Source organism: Marmota monax, unplaced genomic scaffold (assembly GCF_021218885.2).
Source record: "Marmota monax isolate L192 unplaced genomic scaffold, Marmota_monax_Labrador192_F-V1.1 WCK01_AAM20220418_F8-fsc00022, whole genome shotgun sequence".
Lineage (NCBI taxonomy): Eukaryota > Metazoa > Chordata > Mammalia > Rodentia > Sciuridae > Marmota > Marmota monax.
In genome coordinates, this window is record NW_026695215.1 from 20,171,585 (window position 1) to 20,192,855 (window position 21,271).

The following is a 21,271-nucleotide window of genomic DNA, read 5'->3' on the forward strand; positions in this document are numbered from 1 at the left end:
GAGGAGGTAGTGGAGTGGGAACTAGTGAGATCTGAGCCCAAATCCTGGCTGCATCACTTTCTAAGGCTGGGACCATTGGCAAGATTGAATTTCAATGAACTCTACTTTTTGATTCCTAAAGTTTGGAAAGTAACACTTTTTTCCATCAAGCTATTCAGGAAAGTATGAAATAATGTATGAAAAGTGCTTGCCACACTTTAGGCAAGGAATGAATATAGATTTCTTATTCCTTTTGCAAACAAACCTGTGGGCTTCATTTCTTCAGAGTCTGAGAAATATATAAATCTTGTTTCTCTCTCCTTCTTAGCTGTTAGGAAACCCAGAGCTAACCAGGCACTCACCTACAGTCTTCTGAAAGCATTCATTCCTATTGTTTGTAATTTTTTTTCTCTTTGTTTGCATTTTGCATTTTTCTACTTTGTATGTATATATGTTTCATATCCACCTCAAATACTCTTTTGAAGCTTGTAAGTCCATAGCAAGCTTATTACTTTGGTTATAAGCATCATGTTAGTGAAATTTAGCTTTAGACTTGGATACTAATATGGAGAACTGACTTTTGTTCTGGTCCTTGATCATAAGCTTAAAATTCAGCCTTGGCTATTTATTGTGATGAAGGGGCTTGGAGAAATCATAGATGGTCTCCTACAGAAACAACCATCCATCTTGTAACTGATCCTTCAGTTGGGTGATAATTCCCTGAAGCAATGTATTGAGTAGATACCAAAAGCAGCAGTGTATACTAGCTCAGCAAAAAGGGAATTCATGATGGATAAAATGCTAACCTCCTGAGATAATGCTGGTTTTAGCTTGATTAGGGCTTACACAATGTCTCCTGGACATATACCATTTTTTCTCAGTGCTTTTTCTTTCACATGTTGACCTTGTGCTCAGAAAGTTCCAGCAAGATACTGGCAGAGTTCAAGCTATGCTTTCTGGGTCAGTCTCAAGCTTCTTTGTACTCATGTCCTAGAATTTTGGGGGAAGCCTCTGTGCATCTCATTCACTCTGAACTTTGTTGGATGGCCTTTTTCTTCCTTCCACATTGTGGCGAGTGTGATGTGATGTTCCGATTAGCTTAAACCATGTCAGGCCCACCTCTGGAGCTGGGGGGTGGATCATCTTATCTCAATTGCATGGACTGAGAATGAAAAAAAAAAAGGTTGTTTTCTAAAAAAAAAAAAAAAAAATTAATGGCATTGGTTTTTCCCAGAAGAAGGTGAGTGTATACTTTGTGGAAAAATGAATCAATTAAATAGTACTGGGGACAGACCAGGATCAAAGTATTAATCTACTGGATGTCACCTCCAAGAGTATTGTTTCTTTCTTTGCTCTGTGATTCTGGGGCTGAGGTTGTGCAGATGATGCTTCCCAGGGTCCCTGGCGAGTGGGCTTTCTATTAATCTCTGCCAGTGAGAAGCACCAGAGGAAGACTGGAGGAGAGAAAAAGAGAAAGAGAAAAAGAAAGAGGGAAAACATTTTTGATTTTCCAGTTTCTCTTCTCTTCATTCCCGTCACAGTAGATAGCTGGCTTCTTTGACCCTCCCAGCACCATCATTGCCTGGCCTACGGCCTTGAGTTCTTCATCCTCATTGTTTCCAGACACATCATCAGAGTTAGACTCACACATTCTTGAAGACAGGTGCAAAGTCTGTCCCTGAGAGAAATAGCTTATACTCCAAAATACTGGCAAGAGTTTGCTAATTGATGTGATCAAAACCCTGGGAAAATAGATGGGGAATGATTTATAAGGTGACAGACCAAGGAGGAGTGTCTAAAACAATGGATCAGGCTTAATTTATCGATATGGTTGCTTGGTTGGTTGACTGAAAGCTGAACTCAGTGATATTGACATGCTCAAACTTCACGGGCATAATAGAGAGAAAGGCATAAACATGTTTAGGAGAATAAGAGTGTGGAGGTAGATTTATTTTGTTCAACTTTGACACTCAGTCCCACTAAGGCCACTCAAAAACTTCAGGTTACACTTTCTTACTGAAGGTATTGAGTGTGTCAGCAAGGGGAACAACAGAAATTTTGAGTCACTCTGCCTTGGCCATCTGTAGGCCTGGGGATTCTGCCATTGAGAAGGTTTCCTGATCTCAATGGGGTTGATAGAATTCTGAAGGAGCAAATGACTAGCTACAACATCAAAGTGCCAGAGACAGGGTGGACATGTTTACCTAATGAACAGTAGAAGTGAAGTGGCCATCCAAAGGTTTTAACCAGCAGAAATCATTGGCAGTAGCTACTTGATCAGAATGTTCTTAGGAATGAAATAGACAACCTATTAAAATATTATTTAATTTATATAACAAGAAAAACTAGAATCTGGTGATCAGAAACATGAACCGAGAAGCCAAAGGGGATAGTCCCAGGCTCCCACCCAGTGCCTTTGTTATCATTTTGTTTTTGGTCCTGAGGATTGAATCCAGGGGCACTTTACCAGTGAGCTACATCTCCCGTCCTTCTTATTTTTTATTATTATTATTTTTTCTTTTGAGACACGGTCTCACTAAATTTCCAAGGTTGGCCTTGAACATATGATCCTCCTAGCTCAGCCTCTTGAGTTGCTGGGATAACAGCGATCCTCCCACCTGATTTTTAAGGCCTATCCCAGTTCACAGGCCCAGAGCCCTAGATTGCAGGGAAGGTTGTATTCTCTTGTGAGAACCTCTATGGATTTCTTTGATCGTCTCTAAAAGGATCTGAAGCAATTTATTAGGATGATTGTACACAGGAAAATTAGTAATACTCAGAACTTTTAGGAATTATGCCTGGCCTTGATTTAACATTAATCCTTAAGGATCAAAAATGCCACAGTAGTTCATTGGCAGAGTGGAGGCTTATGGAGATTTGGAAATAAATTAGGCCTGCTGCTGTTTCATAGCAATCCCAGTGGGTCTATTGATCCTCATTGTGCTTATTTTCCAAGTTCTTTAATGCATAATTAGAATGGATCTACTCAACAAGTAGTTGAACCTGCACATTTGCTCTTTGATCTAAGAAATAAGAATTTTTAAGTTGGAAAGTCCTAGGAAGTTCTGAAACTTACCTTCTCTGTAGAATAATAAGCAAAAACCATATCTCAGAAGAACCCATAGAGATGAAAGACTTAAGAAGATGCAAGAGTGATTATTCTGCCCATGTCACATTTGGTCTGCTTGGTTTGTGCAGAAGGTGAATGGATCTTGGAAAATGACTGTAGAATTATTATAAACTTAATCAGGGGCTAATACTAGTTACAGCTTCTGTTCCAGATGTGGAATCTCTCCTAGAAAAAAATTAACATAACCCCTGGAAACAGTTAGACAGCTATTTATACAGTAAATGTCCTTAGAACGACATGAAGGGCCATGAGAAGTGCTTCTCTTTCACCTGGTAGGAACCACAGTGTACCACCACTGCTGCTGTCAGGCTGTGCCAACTCTCCTCCCTTTGTGGGATCATTAATCATGACATTCTATAGGACTTCACACTGATCACTGCCGATCCTGAAAAGTACCAAGTACTTTTGAAGTTTTAGTAAGGTGCATTAGTGCTAGAGGATTAGAGATAAATTCCATAAAAAATTCAGGAGCTTATTACCTCAGTGATGTCTCTAGGGTTCCTTTGATCTACATAATATGGGATATGAAATACAGGACCATATGGAATGTGCCTTTCAATGTGAAAGACGAGTTCCTTCACCTCATGCCCATCTACCATTAAGAATATAGAACAATACTTTGGAGATACCATATTATATTTTATTGTGATGTCTAGATCCATGCATCCAGCAAACTGAAAATTTTGAGTGGATCCTCAAGAAAGAGAAGGCTCTGTGGGAAGTCCAGTTTCCAGGGAAACCTGATCTGCCACTTGGTTCCCATGACCCTGCAGGTCCAACATCACACAACGTTTCTGAAGATGCATGTGTCTTTAGCAAGAATCGTCATGGAGAAACTTACAATTTTGGAGAAAAATTCATTCCTCTTTTACAGAAATCTGTTGTCTTCTGGAGAAATCACTTTCTTGCTTGGTTGGTAGGTATTTATTCCTGGTTGCGACTGAACGTGGGACTCAAGAGATACATGATCTTAGCTGCTCTTCATGAGTTGAATATTATTGGACCCTCCAAGTCATGAGGTTAGGCATGGATGGAAGTAACCCATTCTCAAGTGAAAATATAAATAACATAAATGATCAAGCTCAAGCAGGCCCTGCAGGCCCCAGTAAGTTACATTCACAGATAAATGACTCCTACAGCACACAGTCTAGTTGCATTGCTCCTCTTCCTCCATCCATAGATAGAGGCTCATGGGAAATTCCCTATAAATAATTGACCTCCTCCTTCTAAAAACAACTCTGGGGCATAGCTTATATTTTGCATAATGTGCTAGCACCCACAGAAAGTAGATTGCTATAGGTGGGAGTGGTGGCTCACACCTGCAATCCCAGAAACTTGGGAGGCCGAGGCAGGAGGATTGCAAGTTAAAAGCCAGCTTCAGCAAAAAGCAAGGCACTATGCAACTAAGTGAGACCCTGTCTCTAAATAAAATACAAAAATGGGTTGGGGATATGGCTCAGTGGTTGAGTGCTCCTGAGTTCAGTCTCTAGTCCCCGTCCCCTCAAAAAAAGTAGATTGTTACAATTTTACTGGCCATATAGTTTATATTGCTGTTCTGCCAAATGTTCTAGGTTTTGTCTCCAGATCTCCACTGTGGTCTTTCTTGTCTAGAAGTAGGTAGCTCGTGCTTCTCTGGTTTTCCTCCCTCACCATCGTTCACGGGTTCACATGTTACAGAGCAGCAAGATGACTGCTGAGCTTTCAGATGTTACTCATAGTTGATGCAGGAAGAAATAATAAAGTAAATATCAGCTGTCTCTCCTGTTATCAACAAAACAGCCTTCCAGAAAACTTCTGCCTAGCCCTCATTGGCTGCAACTGTGTGGTATGGCCATCTCTAGCTGTAACAGAGGGTGGGAAAGGATTTAACTCTTTATCTTAGTAGCAAAGGAGAAGGAAGTGGAGAGTGGCTGTTGGTTGCACCAACTAGGATGTGGGTCACAGGCGTAACTAGGGGCTAACGGTCCTCGGTGACAGAAAGAGCTTTGTGGGACTCCTCCTAGGAATACTATACCTCTTCAGACAAAGGATGCTGGCCATTTTTTTTTTCTGTTTCAGCCACCAAATACAATTCAAGTCATCTAGAATTATCAGGAAAGGCTCAGGGAATATATACGTTCTGTGTCACTGGTGATTTTGTGAAAAAGAGGGGCATTCCTTGCAGTCTGATTCTTGCATTTAAAGTCTTTGAAAGAGAGTTAAATAGGCTTGGGTCAATAATGAGGTTGTACAGCTTGGACCAGGTTTGATTTCTGTCTTTGGTAGAAACAGTTGATGACAAGATCGATACATGTTTCCATGTCTTAGGTTATCTTTATTTGCATTTCCAATTAGGGGAAATGGGACCACAGAATAGTTTTTACATAGAGGTGCCTATGCCTGAAGCTTATCTAAAAAAAAATTTGGCATCAACTCTGAGAGTATATTCCATGGGTTGATAAAATTTTGGGGAGACAGGGTCATGAGATCATCTTGGAAGGCCATACCTACCCAATTTCCTGGGATCAAGTGTTTTGCTAGGGCTAAAACAATAACCTAGGGCAGGTGTAAGGGAATCCTAGAACCAGAATCATCTTAAAAGCCCTCTTTAGCTTCAGGGAGTTAATTAGACATTATATTATCTCTGGGAGAATACAGAATTCAATTTGGCATGAGTGGTGGTTGTGTTGCTAGAGATCTAAGAACTACCAATCAGACATTCTACATGACCATTCTTTGGAGACCTTGCCATATGCCACCTTTTCCATGAAAGTTGTGGCAATATTTTAGTATAACTTAAAAAAAACTTGAAGTATAAAATACACATATAACAAAGCCCAAATTATGAATGTCTGGTCTGGTGAATATTTGTGACCTAGACATATACATGTAAATTGAACTTGGGTCAAGAAATGACTAGCCTCCCAGAAACCACCTCTTTCTTCATTCTGCCCCCTTCCCATCAACATCCTTCCCTCCAAAGGGGACCACTCTCTTGACTTTTAAAAGCACAGACATGATTCACTTGCTTTCAAAATTTATGTGAATAGAATCAGAGAGCAAGTAGCCCTTTGTGCCTGGCCTCTTTCACTCAATATTAGGATGGGATTTGTCCATGTCGAGATATGTGGTCATGGTCCATTCATTCTCATTAACGTACGAGATTCCATTGTATGGATACACCGCTATCACTTCATCTGTTTTTCCATTAGTGGTCATTTGGGTAGTGTCAAATTTTAGGCTATCATGCACATCCTGGTGGTGAATAGTCTTCACGTGATTTTTGATGGATAATGGACACATTTTTGTAGAATGAAATCGCTGTGTCATGAAGTAGGCATATATTTCGCTGCAATTGATGTAAGTTACTTCTTAACTAGAATCTTACTCTTACTCTGGGGGGCTCCAGGTTGGGCTGTCCTCCAAAAGTGGTACAGTCCCTAGATTTGTTGGGGATAGGGGGGAACTTCTGATATAATAAATTCCTAGCATATTCTCACGAGCTTCTCTTAAGACTCTGTGTTTCTCCTTTTCTTAGATTTTTATTATTTTTAGATATTCCCTGGAAATCCTCATTTAACTAGCTTCTTTATTGCTCAAATTTGGGACAACTACATGCTTATCATAGGCTGGCCACCGCTAGATGCTTAACCTATTTTAACTCAATTAAACTTCATGCAAGCTCATGAGAAAGGTTTGCTTCTTTTACAGATGATAAAAAAATCCATGACCAAAAAGGGAAGTTTGGGAGCAAGTTCAGAAACCCAAGCCATTCTTTTTTCTGTCATCCAACATTGTTTTCAACTTATTCTGATACCTGGCTTTAATAAATTTGGAGTTTACTAAAAACAGAAAGATGTACCATATAACTCTTCTGACTTGCTATTCTCTGTCACCACAGACAGTATGCGAAGACCTGGTGACAACGTTGGTAGAAAGTTAAAACTCTGAGACTATTGAAAATCTACAAAGTTGCATCCAGGGAATAAATAAGAGGAGGCTCTATAAAGGTGATGTGGATCAAGTTTTGCTGAAGCATTGAGATCATGTTATTCAATTCCCTGTACCAGGTCCTGGATCAGTGTGCTGTCCTGAGCGCAGAGGATACCATTTGCTCAACTGAGGCTTTGAATGATTTCTCGTGTCAAGATGCTCATCCCTGAAGATACAGAGATGTGAACAATGTGGGTCTGCCCCAGAGGAACTCATGGTGTGTAGGAGAAAACAGTTAAGGGAATAATTGCACTAAAATGTTAAGGTGCTTTAACAGAAATGCGGGACAGATGGGACATAAAGAAGTGGCCAGTTCTTTGGGGAGAAGGACCAAGATGTTGTTAACAGGGATCTAAAGAGAAAGATTTTGAAAAAAAAAAATATTAGGTGGCACAGGGGCCAGGTGTGAAGGAAGAAATGAAACAAGAGAATAGATAAGCCCCAGACAGGAAGAAAGGGGGCACCATGGTGGGGTTTTAGCAGATTCCCAGAGAAGCTCCCTTATTCAGTCAGCATGATTTCTAGAAGGCAAAGGTAGCCCTGGTAAGAGTCTGGGTTGGTGTGGGGAGCAGGTGCTCTCCTGTCATAAGGCAGGTGTTTGGTCATTTTGGGATAGAGCTGCTGTTCCCCTAAGGGATCTGTTGGCCACAGACAGAGGCCTAGGACTGCCAGGATGGCTTTTCCAAAACTCTTTCAGGGGTAGATAAGAAGCCTCATGATTGTTTGTCCTCCAAACCAAAGCACTCCCTGGAGACCAGTTCTTCCTGTTCTGGGGGTGGCGGGGGGCGGGGTGGGATGCACATTGTCAGTGAAGTGAGTTTTCACACTTCCAGTGAGGAAAGTTGACATTATCAGTGAACTCAAGGGTTCATCCTTCCCAAGAGAGGCTGCTGAAGATAAAGAGCTGCAAGAGTTTTCTGGGTGAAGCCTCCCTTTCACCAAGTGTCCATCCAGGGAGGATGTGTTAATTCCACCCAATGGGAATAGAGAATGATGTCTTTCTTAAGGTCTCCCAGAATGGATGGAATCTCTGCCCCTACATCCTGATACAAAATCTCTCTCTCTTCCTGGCTCCTGAAATGCCTGAGAAAACTGTTCTTTAGGAGAAAGCAGGAGAATTTGGGAAACTGAAGAAAAGACATTTAGAGGAATTCCTTCTGGGCAGGGCCAGGACTAGGGTCCCAAGAGTTCCCATGTTGAGCATCTTAGAGATGCAAACTTTCTCTCTAGACACAGGGCCTGCTTGTTCCTGGGCAGCTCTGTTCCACATTGGACCCTATCACAGGGTTTGAGGGAAGATGTATCCTCAGGGGAAAGGCTGAGGCCTTTGTGAAATGGCTGAGGCTCTCCTGTGTTTTCCTCTCTGCTGTTAATAAATTCTGACTCTTCTTGGGACTGGACCACATGGTCCAAGCCATACCAATCATATATCCTATCCTGGGAATCAGAAGAGGTAGAAAAGGGAAGAGCAAAGGTTGGTGTGTGTCATCCGAGAAGATCTCCTAGTTGTTATTGCAGCTGACATGCACAGAGCACCCCATCCCTGAGATTCCTGGTTCCATGGACAGCTTTTCATTCCTCTGTTCTGCGGGAGCTGTCGATTAATTACATACAGACTTCCTCCTCCCCACCAGCTTTGCTGTTTCTCCCTCTGCTTAAGTCAGTCGGAAATGGTTTCTGTTGTTGCTGCGGAATCTTGGCTGATATAGAAATTGGTTCCAGAAATTAGTTGTAGGCAGCAGGCCCTCAAGGTATGTGGAATTGGTCATGGCCCAAATGGAATGTGTAAGTACATGGAGAAGGAGCGGCTAATTCAGTTACCTATTGTGCTCACCTGAGATGACACCAGCTGAATGAGGGTGCAGTGTTGGGGACCAGCAGCTGCTGCCACAAAAGGGTATGAGACATGGGGACGATGGGTCCTTTGGAGAGCATCTGAGAGCCAAAAGCAAGTGACCAACATAAAAGATCTCTCCTTCCAGTGAGGGAGCTGTCACTGCTGTGGCTCTTGGGATGACATTCCTTAGAAAATTTCAGGGACTAAGTGATCTCTTTCATACATGGCAACACTAATTAATTCACAACCTCGTCGGCCAGGGTCATGGGTGGTGGGCGTGTGACACTGGAATGGGGACATCCTTGAGCACTGGAGGACTCAAGGACCCTGCCTTTCCAAACCCTTCTGAAATATTCCTCCTGCCTCCTGTTTCTCTCTTTCTTACAAAAGTGGTGCTGACTCTGCCCCCAGGTCATTACTGTTCTCCAGACAAGTGAGATTTGGATTCCACTTGGCCTAGAGAGTTAAACGAGTGATCAAGGTACAGAAGTAAAAGGTGTACCTGGAAATAATTGCAGGTCCATTGTCTGGGGAAATGCAAGGAGCATAAATGTTGAGAGAGTTTAAATAATGGAGGTTGAAATGAGCACTTAATAATGGGGAATGGAATCTAACCTTAAATAAGCCAGAATCTATTGTCATAGGTGCACCCATCAGACACCCTACCTGCTTGGACACGCAGCTGGATTCCAACAATTTGATACTTGTATTAAAAAAAAAACCCATCTCTACTGACAACTAACCCATGCTGGGTGAACTCAAAGGCCAGAAATCTCTGCAGAAATGTGGAGAATAGAATTCAAAGACATACCCTATTGCTAATTACCCTGAAAGGGCCTAAAAGACCATTTTTATCTCCCTTATTCTAAGGAATAGATGGTAAAGAAAATGCCAGAATCTTCTAAAGATGCTCTACTGATAGTCTACTCTGGGCCAAGAATACTGTGGATGAGAATCAGTTGTCTTTGGGGATGGAAGAAACCCAGAGCCCCTATTATTCTTGGGGATGAAGATTCCTAGGGCAAAACAGCCCAGGGTACTAGAAACAAAGCAGTTTGGGTTCTCCTAATAGGCACTTCTGTAAGGGTGGTGGTCAGTACTCAGAAAATTGTCTTGTGGGTAGCCATAGCTAGCTGTGATTAACCAATCCCTTGCCTCCACATACTATGACCCCTCAACCTCTATATTATTGCTCAGGCTAAGTTTTGCTGCAGTAACAACACCAGCAATCTCAATGATGACTTGAAATAACAAATATTTAAATTTCACACATTCATTAGTATTTTTTTCTGAGAGTTAGTTGGAGGAGGAACTGGCGGGAGGGACAATAAGCATGGAAATTACTTAGGGGTCCAAGCTGATGAAGGAGTCCCATTCTCAAGTGAAGGCAGGCCAGAGGAAAAAGGAGGTCCAGGAGGCTTCTTACCAGTGATTAAACACTCAGCCTCAGAGGAAGGACACATGCTTTCTCATTGGCTAGTGACTAGTCCCATGCAACCAATAGCAGGCCAGGAAATGTGGCCTTGCTGTATCCTTAAAGGGAGAACTGAAAATATTTTGGGAAAAAAAATAATAATTACTACACTCTTTTATTGCTCCCTGAGCCATTTTTAAAACAGCGGACATTTAGAGATTTGGGGTGCTTCCAACCAATGTCATTAACACCAAGTACTGGCTGCTGGGAGTTACAGCCCCACTCTAGAGATGGCCTGACATGACATTTCGGAAGGGAAGTCTTCCTGGCAGAGCAGTTTTGCCTGGGACAACAGATGAGTTGATGTGAGGCTCTACTTAATTCCCGAACAGTGACTGTTGAATTGGGTGGGTGGCCAGAATCTCTGAAGGAGCAGAGATTGTCCCTCCTGCCAGTCCCTCCTCCAACTAACTCTCCAAAGAAAATAGTACTGAATGTGCAAAAATTAAATTTAAATTTAAACTTCTGATCCTCCAGAAGTGTGGACATGGGGAGGGATAAACTCTCCAAATGGGCGCAGAGTCTGAACATTTCTGCTCCCCTAGGAAAGTGCACCAGAAGGCCTGGATTATCCAGAAGCAGAGCAGACAGAAGAAATTGCTTGTTGAAGACTCCTTTTTTTTTTTTTTAACACTAACTGGGAGATGACATAATGCAAGAGGTGGGCACTACCTGGTATACCTGGTCCCTGTACTATTTCTCTTAGATTCCAAATAAACAGCCCCAGGAAAGGCACTGCTTACAATCCCCTAATTTTGCTTCCCATCTCTGTGTCTCAGAGCATGTATACTCTCTTTCTCTCTCCCCTTGTGAAGAGAGAGAGCACAATTCTCTTTCTTGGGCATACCATTCCATGGGTTCTGACAAATGCATAGTCGTTTATCCACCAGCATGGTCATGACACAGAATGGCTTCATCACTCCAAATTTCCCACCTGCTTTTCCTTTGTTCTGTGAGGTGTTTTATGTGCAAAGGAGGGATGGTTCCACTAGAGCACACAAGAAAGGCCCCATGGCTGTCCTGGGCTGTGATGGGATCCTCTTGGTGCTCATGCTGCCTGAATAAGCACTCCATTGACCAAGAAATCAAGGGCCTGAGAAATGGAGAAGGCAGCCCATCAGTCATTCTCTTCACTTAGATGTTGGTGAGAAAGACTTGGGAACAGAAAGAAATATGAGAGTGAATTCTGTGTGTCTGCAGGGAGAATGGAAAACTGACCACGTCCCCCGAGGTGGCTGTAGGCAGAGCCAGCTGGAATTCACAGAGGCCATCAGAGCCTCAGTAGGAAGGGCAGCCTGAAGGACGCTGGGCTCGTGACCCGCTCTGCTCACTGAAGGGCCTGGCCTCCTTTCCAGGCCATTGTGCCTGCAGGATCTGTGACCACCTGTGTCTGAAGGGCTCTGCCTTCCCTGAGCTATACCCAGCGGTGGAGTTACTGGATTCCACAGGCCCTCCCCTTACTCTGCCCAAAGAAGGCACCCACAGTAACTGCCATCACAGCCCTCTGTGCCCCTGTGTGGCCTGAAGGAGTGGGAGAAAAGGAGATACCAAAACAAGTGGGTCCCAAGGTGAACAATGAGCTCAAGCCTGCCAGTTACAGACCCACCCCTGGGTCTGGTCCAAACAACACAAAGAGCACCATTCTGGTGGCATCTGAAAATTCAGAAACAAGAGAGGAAAGGTAAGTGGAATTAAGGTTGCTGTGGGAAATCCCCCCACCATTAGAGTGAGTGTGTGTGTGTGTGTGTGTGTGTGTGTGTGTGTAGGAGACTGAGGGTGGCTGAGGCGGAGGACCAGGAGGACCTGAGATGGAGTTAGAGGAGCAGCTATTCCACACTGTCCTCTTGAAGGAGAAAAGAGACCTCAAGGAGCTACAGAGTGAGGGCAGGGGACAGAAATCATATTGGCTGATCCTCAGAGAGCAGGACAGAAATCCCTGATCAATGCCTAGCTCCTAGGGACTCAGGGGTACCTGCCTCTCATCAGGGCGCACCTGTATACCAACGTCTAGGCATTGGCAACGAAACAAATAGACAGCTCTTCTTCTGGATGCAGCTCCTTGGCAAGAGTTTTCAGGGATAAGGATGATTCCAACCCTGTGCTGCTTCTTTTCTTCACTCATTCATCCACTCATCCCTCCAACTGCCGGGCCCTCGCCATTCGTGGGTAGGATTTTTTCCTTCTAGAACCACAGTCTCTTTGGGTTGTTGCCACAAGATCCACCCCCCTGAAAAGGAGAACTATGGCAATAAATCCTCTTGAGCAGGCCAGCACTCCCAGCCCAGGAGTGGGAAGGGGCTTCTTGCTTCTTGTCTCTCTGGGGAAAGGTAGCCTCGGGGCCAGAGCTGGAGACTCAGGCTTGTAGCTTCCTGTCCAGTGGATAGGGAGCCACTAGAGACCCTTGACGGAGGACCAGAAGTTTTCAGATCTGTGGCTGAACCCCGAGGAGTAATTTCTAGGTTGTTTGCTCTAGACAGTGACATAAATGTCCCTGAGCCCCGTGAGGACTCTGGCATGACTTAGAATGGCTCCTGGCCTGAGAACTCCCTCCGTGAGGCTCAGACCCTTGGCAGGCCATACACAGCCCCTGAAGCTGCTCCAGCCCAGGGAGAAGTACCTGGCACAGAGAGGGCAGAGCCTGGGACAGGCTGCTGGAAGGTCACGACATTGTGGTGCATGCTGTCACACAGCTCCTGAGTGGCACCCGCTCAGGCCGAGCAGCGGGGACGTCTGGTCCAGGTCAATTGGAGATTGATTTACTTGACATGTCCAAGTTATATGTGTATTGGATTTCTACAGATGGCTGATCTTGGGTTGATATCACACCAGACAGAGGAAGGAGAGTGATGAGATGGGCCGTCTGCACAGATCTTGGCTCCTGCAGCCTTTCCGGGCAGCAGGACTATTTAACCCTTACAGGCAGGCATGACCCTGCCAGTCCCAGGAACCATATCCAGCTCCAGGCAGGGGATCACTTAGGACCCTGGGGCCTGTGACTTTTTGATCAGAGTCCATCAGTGGGTATGGTTCCATCTCCTGGGTTACAGAACTGAGGGGCTCCTCCTCAATTAGGAGGATTAGTGGGCTCTGTGAACACCTCCCTTATTCTCTGTGGCCAAACCCCACATTTGGGTACCATCTCCTTCTGAACTATGGCAGGCCCTGGCACAGTTGACTTCAAATCCTCCAGAGATTAGTCCTGCCCCTGAGTCTGTGTCTGGGGCCCTGACATCTCTCAGATATTGTCTTGTTCTCAGTGTTTGTGCGTTCTTCTCTGCTGATCCCTACCTGCATGTTTCATCTGATCCCTGGATCCAGCCACTCATGCTCCTCCATGATGTGTACACACCAGGAGCCCTGAGGCTTCAGACTTGAACCCCTGTGCTCCAACCTCACAGTAAATATCTGCCAGACCATATCCTAGGACGTTTTTAACCACTGGCTACGTGCTTATCTTCCCTGCCCTGGGGACCTAGGATCCCATTTGCTGGTGAGTGGATTCAGTGCTAACTCCTCACCCCTTCCTGCCATGCTACCTGCCAGGAGAAACTGGTAGGTCCTCCTCCCAACCTTGCTGCATGCACTGACCCCATTACCTACAGGGCTTGGACTCTGCCCTGTGTCTCTGTCTCTGTTCCCTCTGAAGTAAAAGGCTATATCCCCTGGACAGTCTCACCTGGATGCCAACTTTATAGAGGCCTGCAGGAAAGAGGACAGCCCGTGCCTCCCTGGAGGGCTGAAAAGGGACAATATTTTATGTGAAGTGACCTAACCATAGGCTTCTGGGTTTGAAGGGATGCTTGGAGGGTGTCCATCAGGATCCAGAGCAGCCAGGAGGAAAGGCTAGAACAAGACGTTCTAAGAAGTTGACCCTATTTTGTAATTAATTACCTCATGTCATGTAACAAACATTTATAGAGTGCTGACCACATCCTAGAAAGGGATGAGCTAGCATCCTGAGGATCAAATACAGTCTGTTGAAGATTCATGGCCTGGTGGTTGGCATGTGAGCTCTGATCAGGGATTCTCTGGGGGCTGGAATGTGACAGAGGAAGCTGGATCACAAAAGGCAGCCCAGCAGATGTGGCATGGCTCTTAGTGAACTCCCAAAGGGAAGGCACACCTGGGGTGAGAATCCGTGTGGACCTGCTCCAGTCTTCTTCCCTGCTGAGAAATCCACCCTCCCTAGTTGTCTGGCTGTGACAAGCCCGGCCTTTTGATGAGGACAGATCCCGGATACAGAGTCAAGTTCATCTCTCTATTCTTTAGTTTTCTCATTTGTAAAATAAAAGCTCTCACACTTACGTCAGAGGATTGTTAGAGCAGTTCATTGAACTATGGAGATAATGTACGTGAAACCTTTGGTGTGTTGCCTGGAACTTGGTAAATTTTTAAGAAGTGATAACCATTGAATTTAATCTTTAAACTTGAGTAAAGATTTTTTTTTTTCAGGAGGAAGATAATTTCCTTTTACTTCCCTATGTGGTCATCTTCAGTGGCCTGATGCTTATTGCCTAGGGCCTGGGGACTAGTCAGTCTCACTGACCAATGCACTGTTTAGCTCTTCTTCTTATCTACTGGGGTCCCCTCTGGAAGATTCCACAAACAAGCCATCCAGAGTGTTCAAGACCTTTCAATTTATTCTCTCTGTTCCTTGAAGATGTTTTGATAATGCATTCAAATCTACCATCACAATGATGTGAACAAAGGGCTTTCTTTGAGGAGAACAAGATTGTAAACTGAGTGAGTGTGTGCTGAGAGGCCAGGGGTGGTGGTGAGGGGACCCCCATCTTTCCCCCATTCTCACCTGGGAGCTCAGCTCTGCACCTCCAGCTCCAGTCTCCTTATGCATCCAAGTTGGGCCTTACACCACCCACCCTGCTCAACGCTAATTAGATGTACATGTGAACGATCATTTTCACACCCTCTCTTCTTTTATCCAAATTAAGCATTTAATTGCCTAATAAGAGTGTTTCCAAGATAATCAAAGGGAAGGAGATCCACGCAAAGCCAGGGAAGGCTGGAGGAGGGGCTCAGAACCTAACAAGTGGGGTTGTGTGAAGGGATATCTGTGGGCCTTCCCACACCAGACCTCTAGGGACCCTCGTGGGACCATCACCAAGATTCAAACCAAGGTTCCATCCGCCAACAGCCTGCCATGCCCCGCACACAGGCCCCGCACAGGATTCCTCCAGGCTGAATAATTAGGTGTCAGCTAGGGATCATTTTTCTTTTCCCTTTTCTTATTTCTTCTCACATCTTTCTCCTCCCCCTGGTAGAAATAAGCTGAAGACGAGATATTCATGTTATGTCCCACTGTTTTCTCATGCTTCACATTCATTCATTAGACAATTTTTACCAAGAGCATACTCCATTCCAAGGATATTGGTCATGTTAAGGTGAGTAGCTTGGACATAAGTTAATGTAAATTTTTAAATTATTTTGTAAATATTGGCATCATTGGAAGAGTAGAGTATATGATCAAAAATCACTTTCAGTTGTTTTACTTAATTGTCTCTGTGCTTTGACCTGGAGAGAAAAGGTAACCATCTTCCACAATGAAAAGGTCCATCTGGAAAGCCGGTTTACTGTTCCAAAGGGTGGGTGGCACTTACCATGTGCCAGAGCCTGGGCAGGAGGGGTCCATGCTGCTATTATCCTATTTTCTTTCTGCCCTGTTTACTGTAAAACTTGCTCTGAGGCACGGAGTCACCCAGTGGGGATACAAGACAAATAATGACTCACCATTGGGTGAGAAAATGGATGTGTGAAGGATGCAGTGAAGCCCTCCCCAGGGCAAGGCAGAATGATGTGGGGCATTTCCTGCTTTCCAGCATCCTCTGTCCTTCAGAGCAGTGTCCATGGACCCCTATTAGTGCAGCCTTTCACTCTCCTAGTGCAGCACCTTAGAAAACATAGACAAGGACATAAGCCTTAAATTCTAATTCCACAAGGATCTCACTCGCCTTTGTGCTCTAATCAAAAAACCTCCCATTTTAGCACATGGCTCCTAGAACCCTTGCAATCTCTAGAGTAGTATGGAAATCTTTTGTATGCTAAGATGGGGAGACCCTAGACAGCTTCAGGACAAGGCCTGGTTGCCAGGAAGACCAAGGCAGGCTTAGAGGACAGGGACTGTCAGCTCTGTCTCCATGAGCTCAAAGAAGGGGAGAGGGGCTGGAGATGACTCACCCATGACCAATTGGTGATTTCATCAATTTTGCCTACATAATGTAACCTCCTTAGAAACCCCTAGGGTCTGGAGAACTGTCAGGTTGATGAACACACCCAAGATGCTGGGAGGGTTGTGTGTCTGGGGAGAACATGGAAGCTCCCCACTTATCCTATGTGTCTTTTTTTGGTACTGGGGATTTAATCCAGGGGCACGTACATAAGCACTGAGCCACATCCCCAACCCATTTTTTTTCGTATTTTATTTAGAGATTGGGTATTAATGAATTGCTTAGGGCCTTGCTAAGTTGCTGAGGCTGTCTTTGGACTCACCATCCTCCTGCCTCAGCCTCCCACGCCACTGGGATTACAGGTGTGCACCCCCACGCCCAGCCTGTGGGTGTCTTCTCTTGGACTGTTTCTGAGTTGTAACTTTATAGTAAGGCATGATCGTTAAGGAAGCACCTTCCTGAGTCATTTGAACTACTCTAGTAAATTACTGGAACTGTATTGAAAGTCTTGAAACCCTGTGGGTTCTGTATGAGTGTCAGAATTCAATTGGAAGATGCTCAGGTGGTGTCCTCAGCACTGGAAGAGTAGATGGTAAGGGAACCTCATCCCCCCACATCTAGGTGTCAGAAGTGTAAGTAAAAGCAATTCAATCTTGTACCCAGTTTTTCTTGCAGCATAAATGGCCAACAGGAGAAAAGGCTCAGCCTGGTAGGTTTTGTGCTGGGTTGAGGAGGGAGATGATTCTGGAATTGGAGAGAGAGTGGTCTCTTAGGACAGGAGTGGTCCTGCTGCAGGATATCACTGGTGCAGTCTCTCCTCTGCCTCCCCTGCCTATGGGCCCAGGCACTCTGGCTCTAGAACACATCCCCTCCAACTGGCTTCATAAACACTGCTTCAATCAGAGTTTGTGCTGGCCTGGAAGTCCCACTGCCGACCCCCTATGTTCTTCCCCTCTTTCCTTTGCCCTTCAGAAGCCGCCTAAGGATCCTGGTAATGCTCACTTTCCAAGCAGAACAGGGACAGGAAATCTGGTGTTCTTCCTTTCCCACAGATCCACAGCTGTTCCTGCTCAGCGGGTGGAGAGCCAGGCCCGCCACTTAAGGAGAGGAGAGAACTTAGGTGCCACTGATTCCTGCCAGCAGGAGGACAGGATGTCTACATCCCATTGAAGGACATGCCCAGATCCTTCCTGGCCACGTGGTGAGCAAAAATCTGTCACTGAAGTCTGCTGCCTTGGCAATCTGCAGTCTGCAAGTTCATAGAGAGACCAAGAGCCAAGAATTTGCAGTTAGAAAGCAGTGTGGCTGCAGGCAGACTGGAAGAGTCTGGCACTGCCAAAACAACTCAGGCAGAACGGCCCAGCCAGGAGACAGGCTCATCAAACCCTTTCAGGGCAGAGGAGAAAGACCCTAGAAAGACATGAAGAATATCATGGGAGCTCCAGGGCTCCTCCTAGACATCATTCAGAAGGCTCATTTCCTCTTGATCACTCTCTTAAAAACTCCCCTCAAGCTTCCAGTGCATGCTGGGACATTTGGTTCCACAGTTCCCTTCGTATGGTAAAGGGTGTTGTTTGCTCTGCTGCTGGGGTAACAGGCCAAGCCAGTGGCACTAGTCCTCCAATTCTGAGAGCTGTGGATCTCTAAGAAAGTTCTTACTTATATTGACAGAAATTTCGCCTCGCTAGAATGTCTATTCATGAATGCAAATTCTGAAGTTCCAGAGAACCAGGCTTCTCCTTTATGTGACAATCTTCCAAGACTTTGAAGATATTTAAGAAACACAACATCTCATCTTATCCAGGCAAATTACACCCCCCTTTCTTCCTGTGACTGTTTCTAAGCCCCTCTTAATCTTCCGGTTTTCACTAGATGTTGAGAACTTGTTAAAGGGTGGTCTGCGGACCTGCGGCATTAGCCTCACCTGGGAACTTGCTAGAAATGCAGGCTTTCAGGCCCAAACCCAGGCTTCCTGAATTAGAACATGCATTTTAACAGGTGATCTATACATTTTTTGAAGCTTGAGCTTTGAAGCTGTTTTATAGCATGCTCACAGCCATTACACAGACACACGCACATGCACACACACAACCGCTCTCTAACAATAGGAAAATGAGTAATTAAATTATGACATATTCAGGCTATGAGATACTGTGTCTGCATTGGGCATAGAAACAATAAAGAAACTACATAGACACCTGGGGAAGTGCTAATAATAATCTAAATGTTAGTTAGCTAAAACACTACCATTTAAAGAGAACTCTAACTGCACTCTAGACTCCGTATTAGTGATTCCTTCCTTGCATCACCACAATAACCTCACAAAAATAGAGAGCATTCTCACTGCCATTTTTAAAAAGTGGTGAACGAGCTGGCGAGGATGTGGGGAAAAGGGTACACTTGTACATTGCTGGTGGGACTGCAGATTGGTGCAGCCAATTTGGAAAGCAGTATGGAGATTTCTTGGAAAGCTGGGAATGGAGCCACCATTTGACCCAGCTATTCCCCTTCTTGGTCTATTCCCTAAAGACCTAAAAAGAGCATGCTACAGGGACACTGCTACATCGATGTTCATAGCAGCACAGTTCACAATAGCAAGACTGTGGAACCAACCTAGATGCCCTTCAATAGACGAATGGATAAAAAAAATGTGGCATTTATACACAATGGAGTATTACTCTGCATTAAAAAATGACAAAATCATAGAATTTACAGGGAAATGGATGGCATTAGAGCAGATTATGCTAAGTGAAGCTAGCCAATCCCTAAAAAACAAATGCCAAATGTCTCCTTTGATATAAGGAAAGTAACTAAGAACAGAGTAGGGACGAAGAACAGGAGAAGAAGATTAACATTTAACAGGGATGAGAGGTGGGAGGGAAAGGGAGAGAGAAGGTAAATTGCACGGTAATGGAAGGAGACCCTCAGGGTTATACAGTGGAGGGGGTAGAGAGAGAGGAGGGGAGGGGAGGGGAGAGGTGGGGAGGGGGGAGGGTGGATGATGGGAAAGGCAGCGGAGCACAACAGACACTAGTATGGCAATTTGTAAATCAATGGATGTGTAACTGATGTGAATCTGCAATCTGTGTATGGGGTGAAGGTGGGAGTTCATAACCCACTAGAATCAAAGTGTGGAATATGATATGTCAAGAAATTTGTAATGTTTTGAACAACCCACAATAAAAAATTAAAAAAAAAAAAAAAAAAAGTGGTGAACGAGGCTCAGAGAGGGGAAGTAACTTGCTTATGATCATACAGCTAGAGCCCAGGCAGTTTCGTTTCAGAGCCTACGTACCTGCTGCTACAGCCAAATGATGAAGCCACAGTTACAGAATGGTGTATGTGCTGTGACTGCAACTATGAGGATGTATATTGGACAATCTCTTATGCTGTCATATTGTGTTATTGTAATAAAAATAATAAAAGCCAGCACACCCCAAACTGACTATAGCTTTATCCAACCCCAGCAGGATTTCTATCACCTCCCTTACATTTTCTTTCCATTTAAACAATGTTTACAATATAAAAATAATAAACACTCAGGGTTAAAAAAATTTTTCATCTACATGAAAGGACATAAAATGAAAAGAATTCCTCCCCATATCCCTCTTCCACTTTAAGATTACCACTGTTATCATTTTCTTGTGTATCTCCCCCAAAATGTGTTCTGCATTTAAAATAATGAACACACACACACACAGAGGTCCATGTATAAAATAATACACACGCGTTCTACTCTTAGCTTGGATTCATCTGTGAAAGCAGCCTTGTGATTGGCTCCTGTTTTATTTATGATAAATTGGAACACTAAGATCTTTCTCACATGAAGTGTTATTAAGTTTTCATCTCTCCATCTTGTGCAGTCTTTTTTTTTCTCACCTAAATGTAGGATATTTTATGTCTTCTTATTGAGTTTCATGTAGCTGGTTGTGTTCTAGCATTGCAAGCAATTTAATCTTTTATTTTTCTTCTGATTGTAAAGTATAGAAGCTTTCTCCTTTATAACTCTAATAAGCATGCCCTGAATTTTTTCAGGCCTGGAGGGATTAACTACAGAGTGGGGGTCAGGGTGGGCATAGGAGAGTCCCTAAAACCAGAAAGCTAAGATGATTACCAAAATGTTATTGCTGATTGTCTCTGAATAGTGAGGGTTTTATTTTCACTTTTTGCCTTTCTCTGGTTTCCAAATATTTGACAATGAGTGTGGGTCAAATGCTGCCATTTAAAAATGGAATAAAAACTGGAACTTTATAGATTGGATACTGTTTCTTATTCTTCACTACCTTCCCTTTGCTGCAAGGCTGTAGCACCTCCCACATGTGCCTGACCCACTGACTTTAGATTTGAACCAGGAGACCTGCTCTGGCCAATGAGGTGTTGACCCATGTGATATGAGCAGAGCAGAAGCTTCAACCTGCTGGTGTGGTTTGTCTTGCTGTCTGTGATTCTCCTGCTCAACATCCACCACGAGAAGAACATGCTCTAGGTAACTATTGGTCCTAGAATTGAGAGTCCTTGGAGCAGATGAGAACTTGGTCCCTAACCTGAAAAGTGACTCCCCTCCCCCATCAACCCACAGAGCCCTAAATGAGAAAAATAAATGTAATGTGAGAAATTTCTTTTTTACCACATTACTCCCAGTAGCAGTTACCTGCTCTCTTCCAGATGTTGCTGACCCCTCTCCTTGCTTTGTGTCC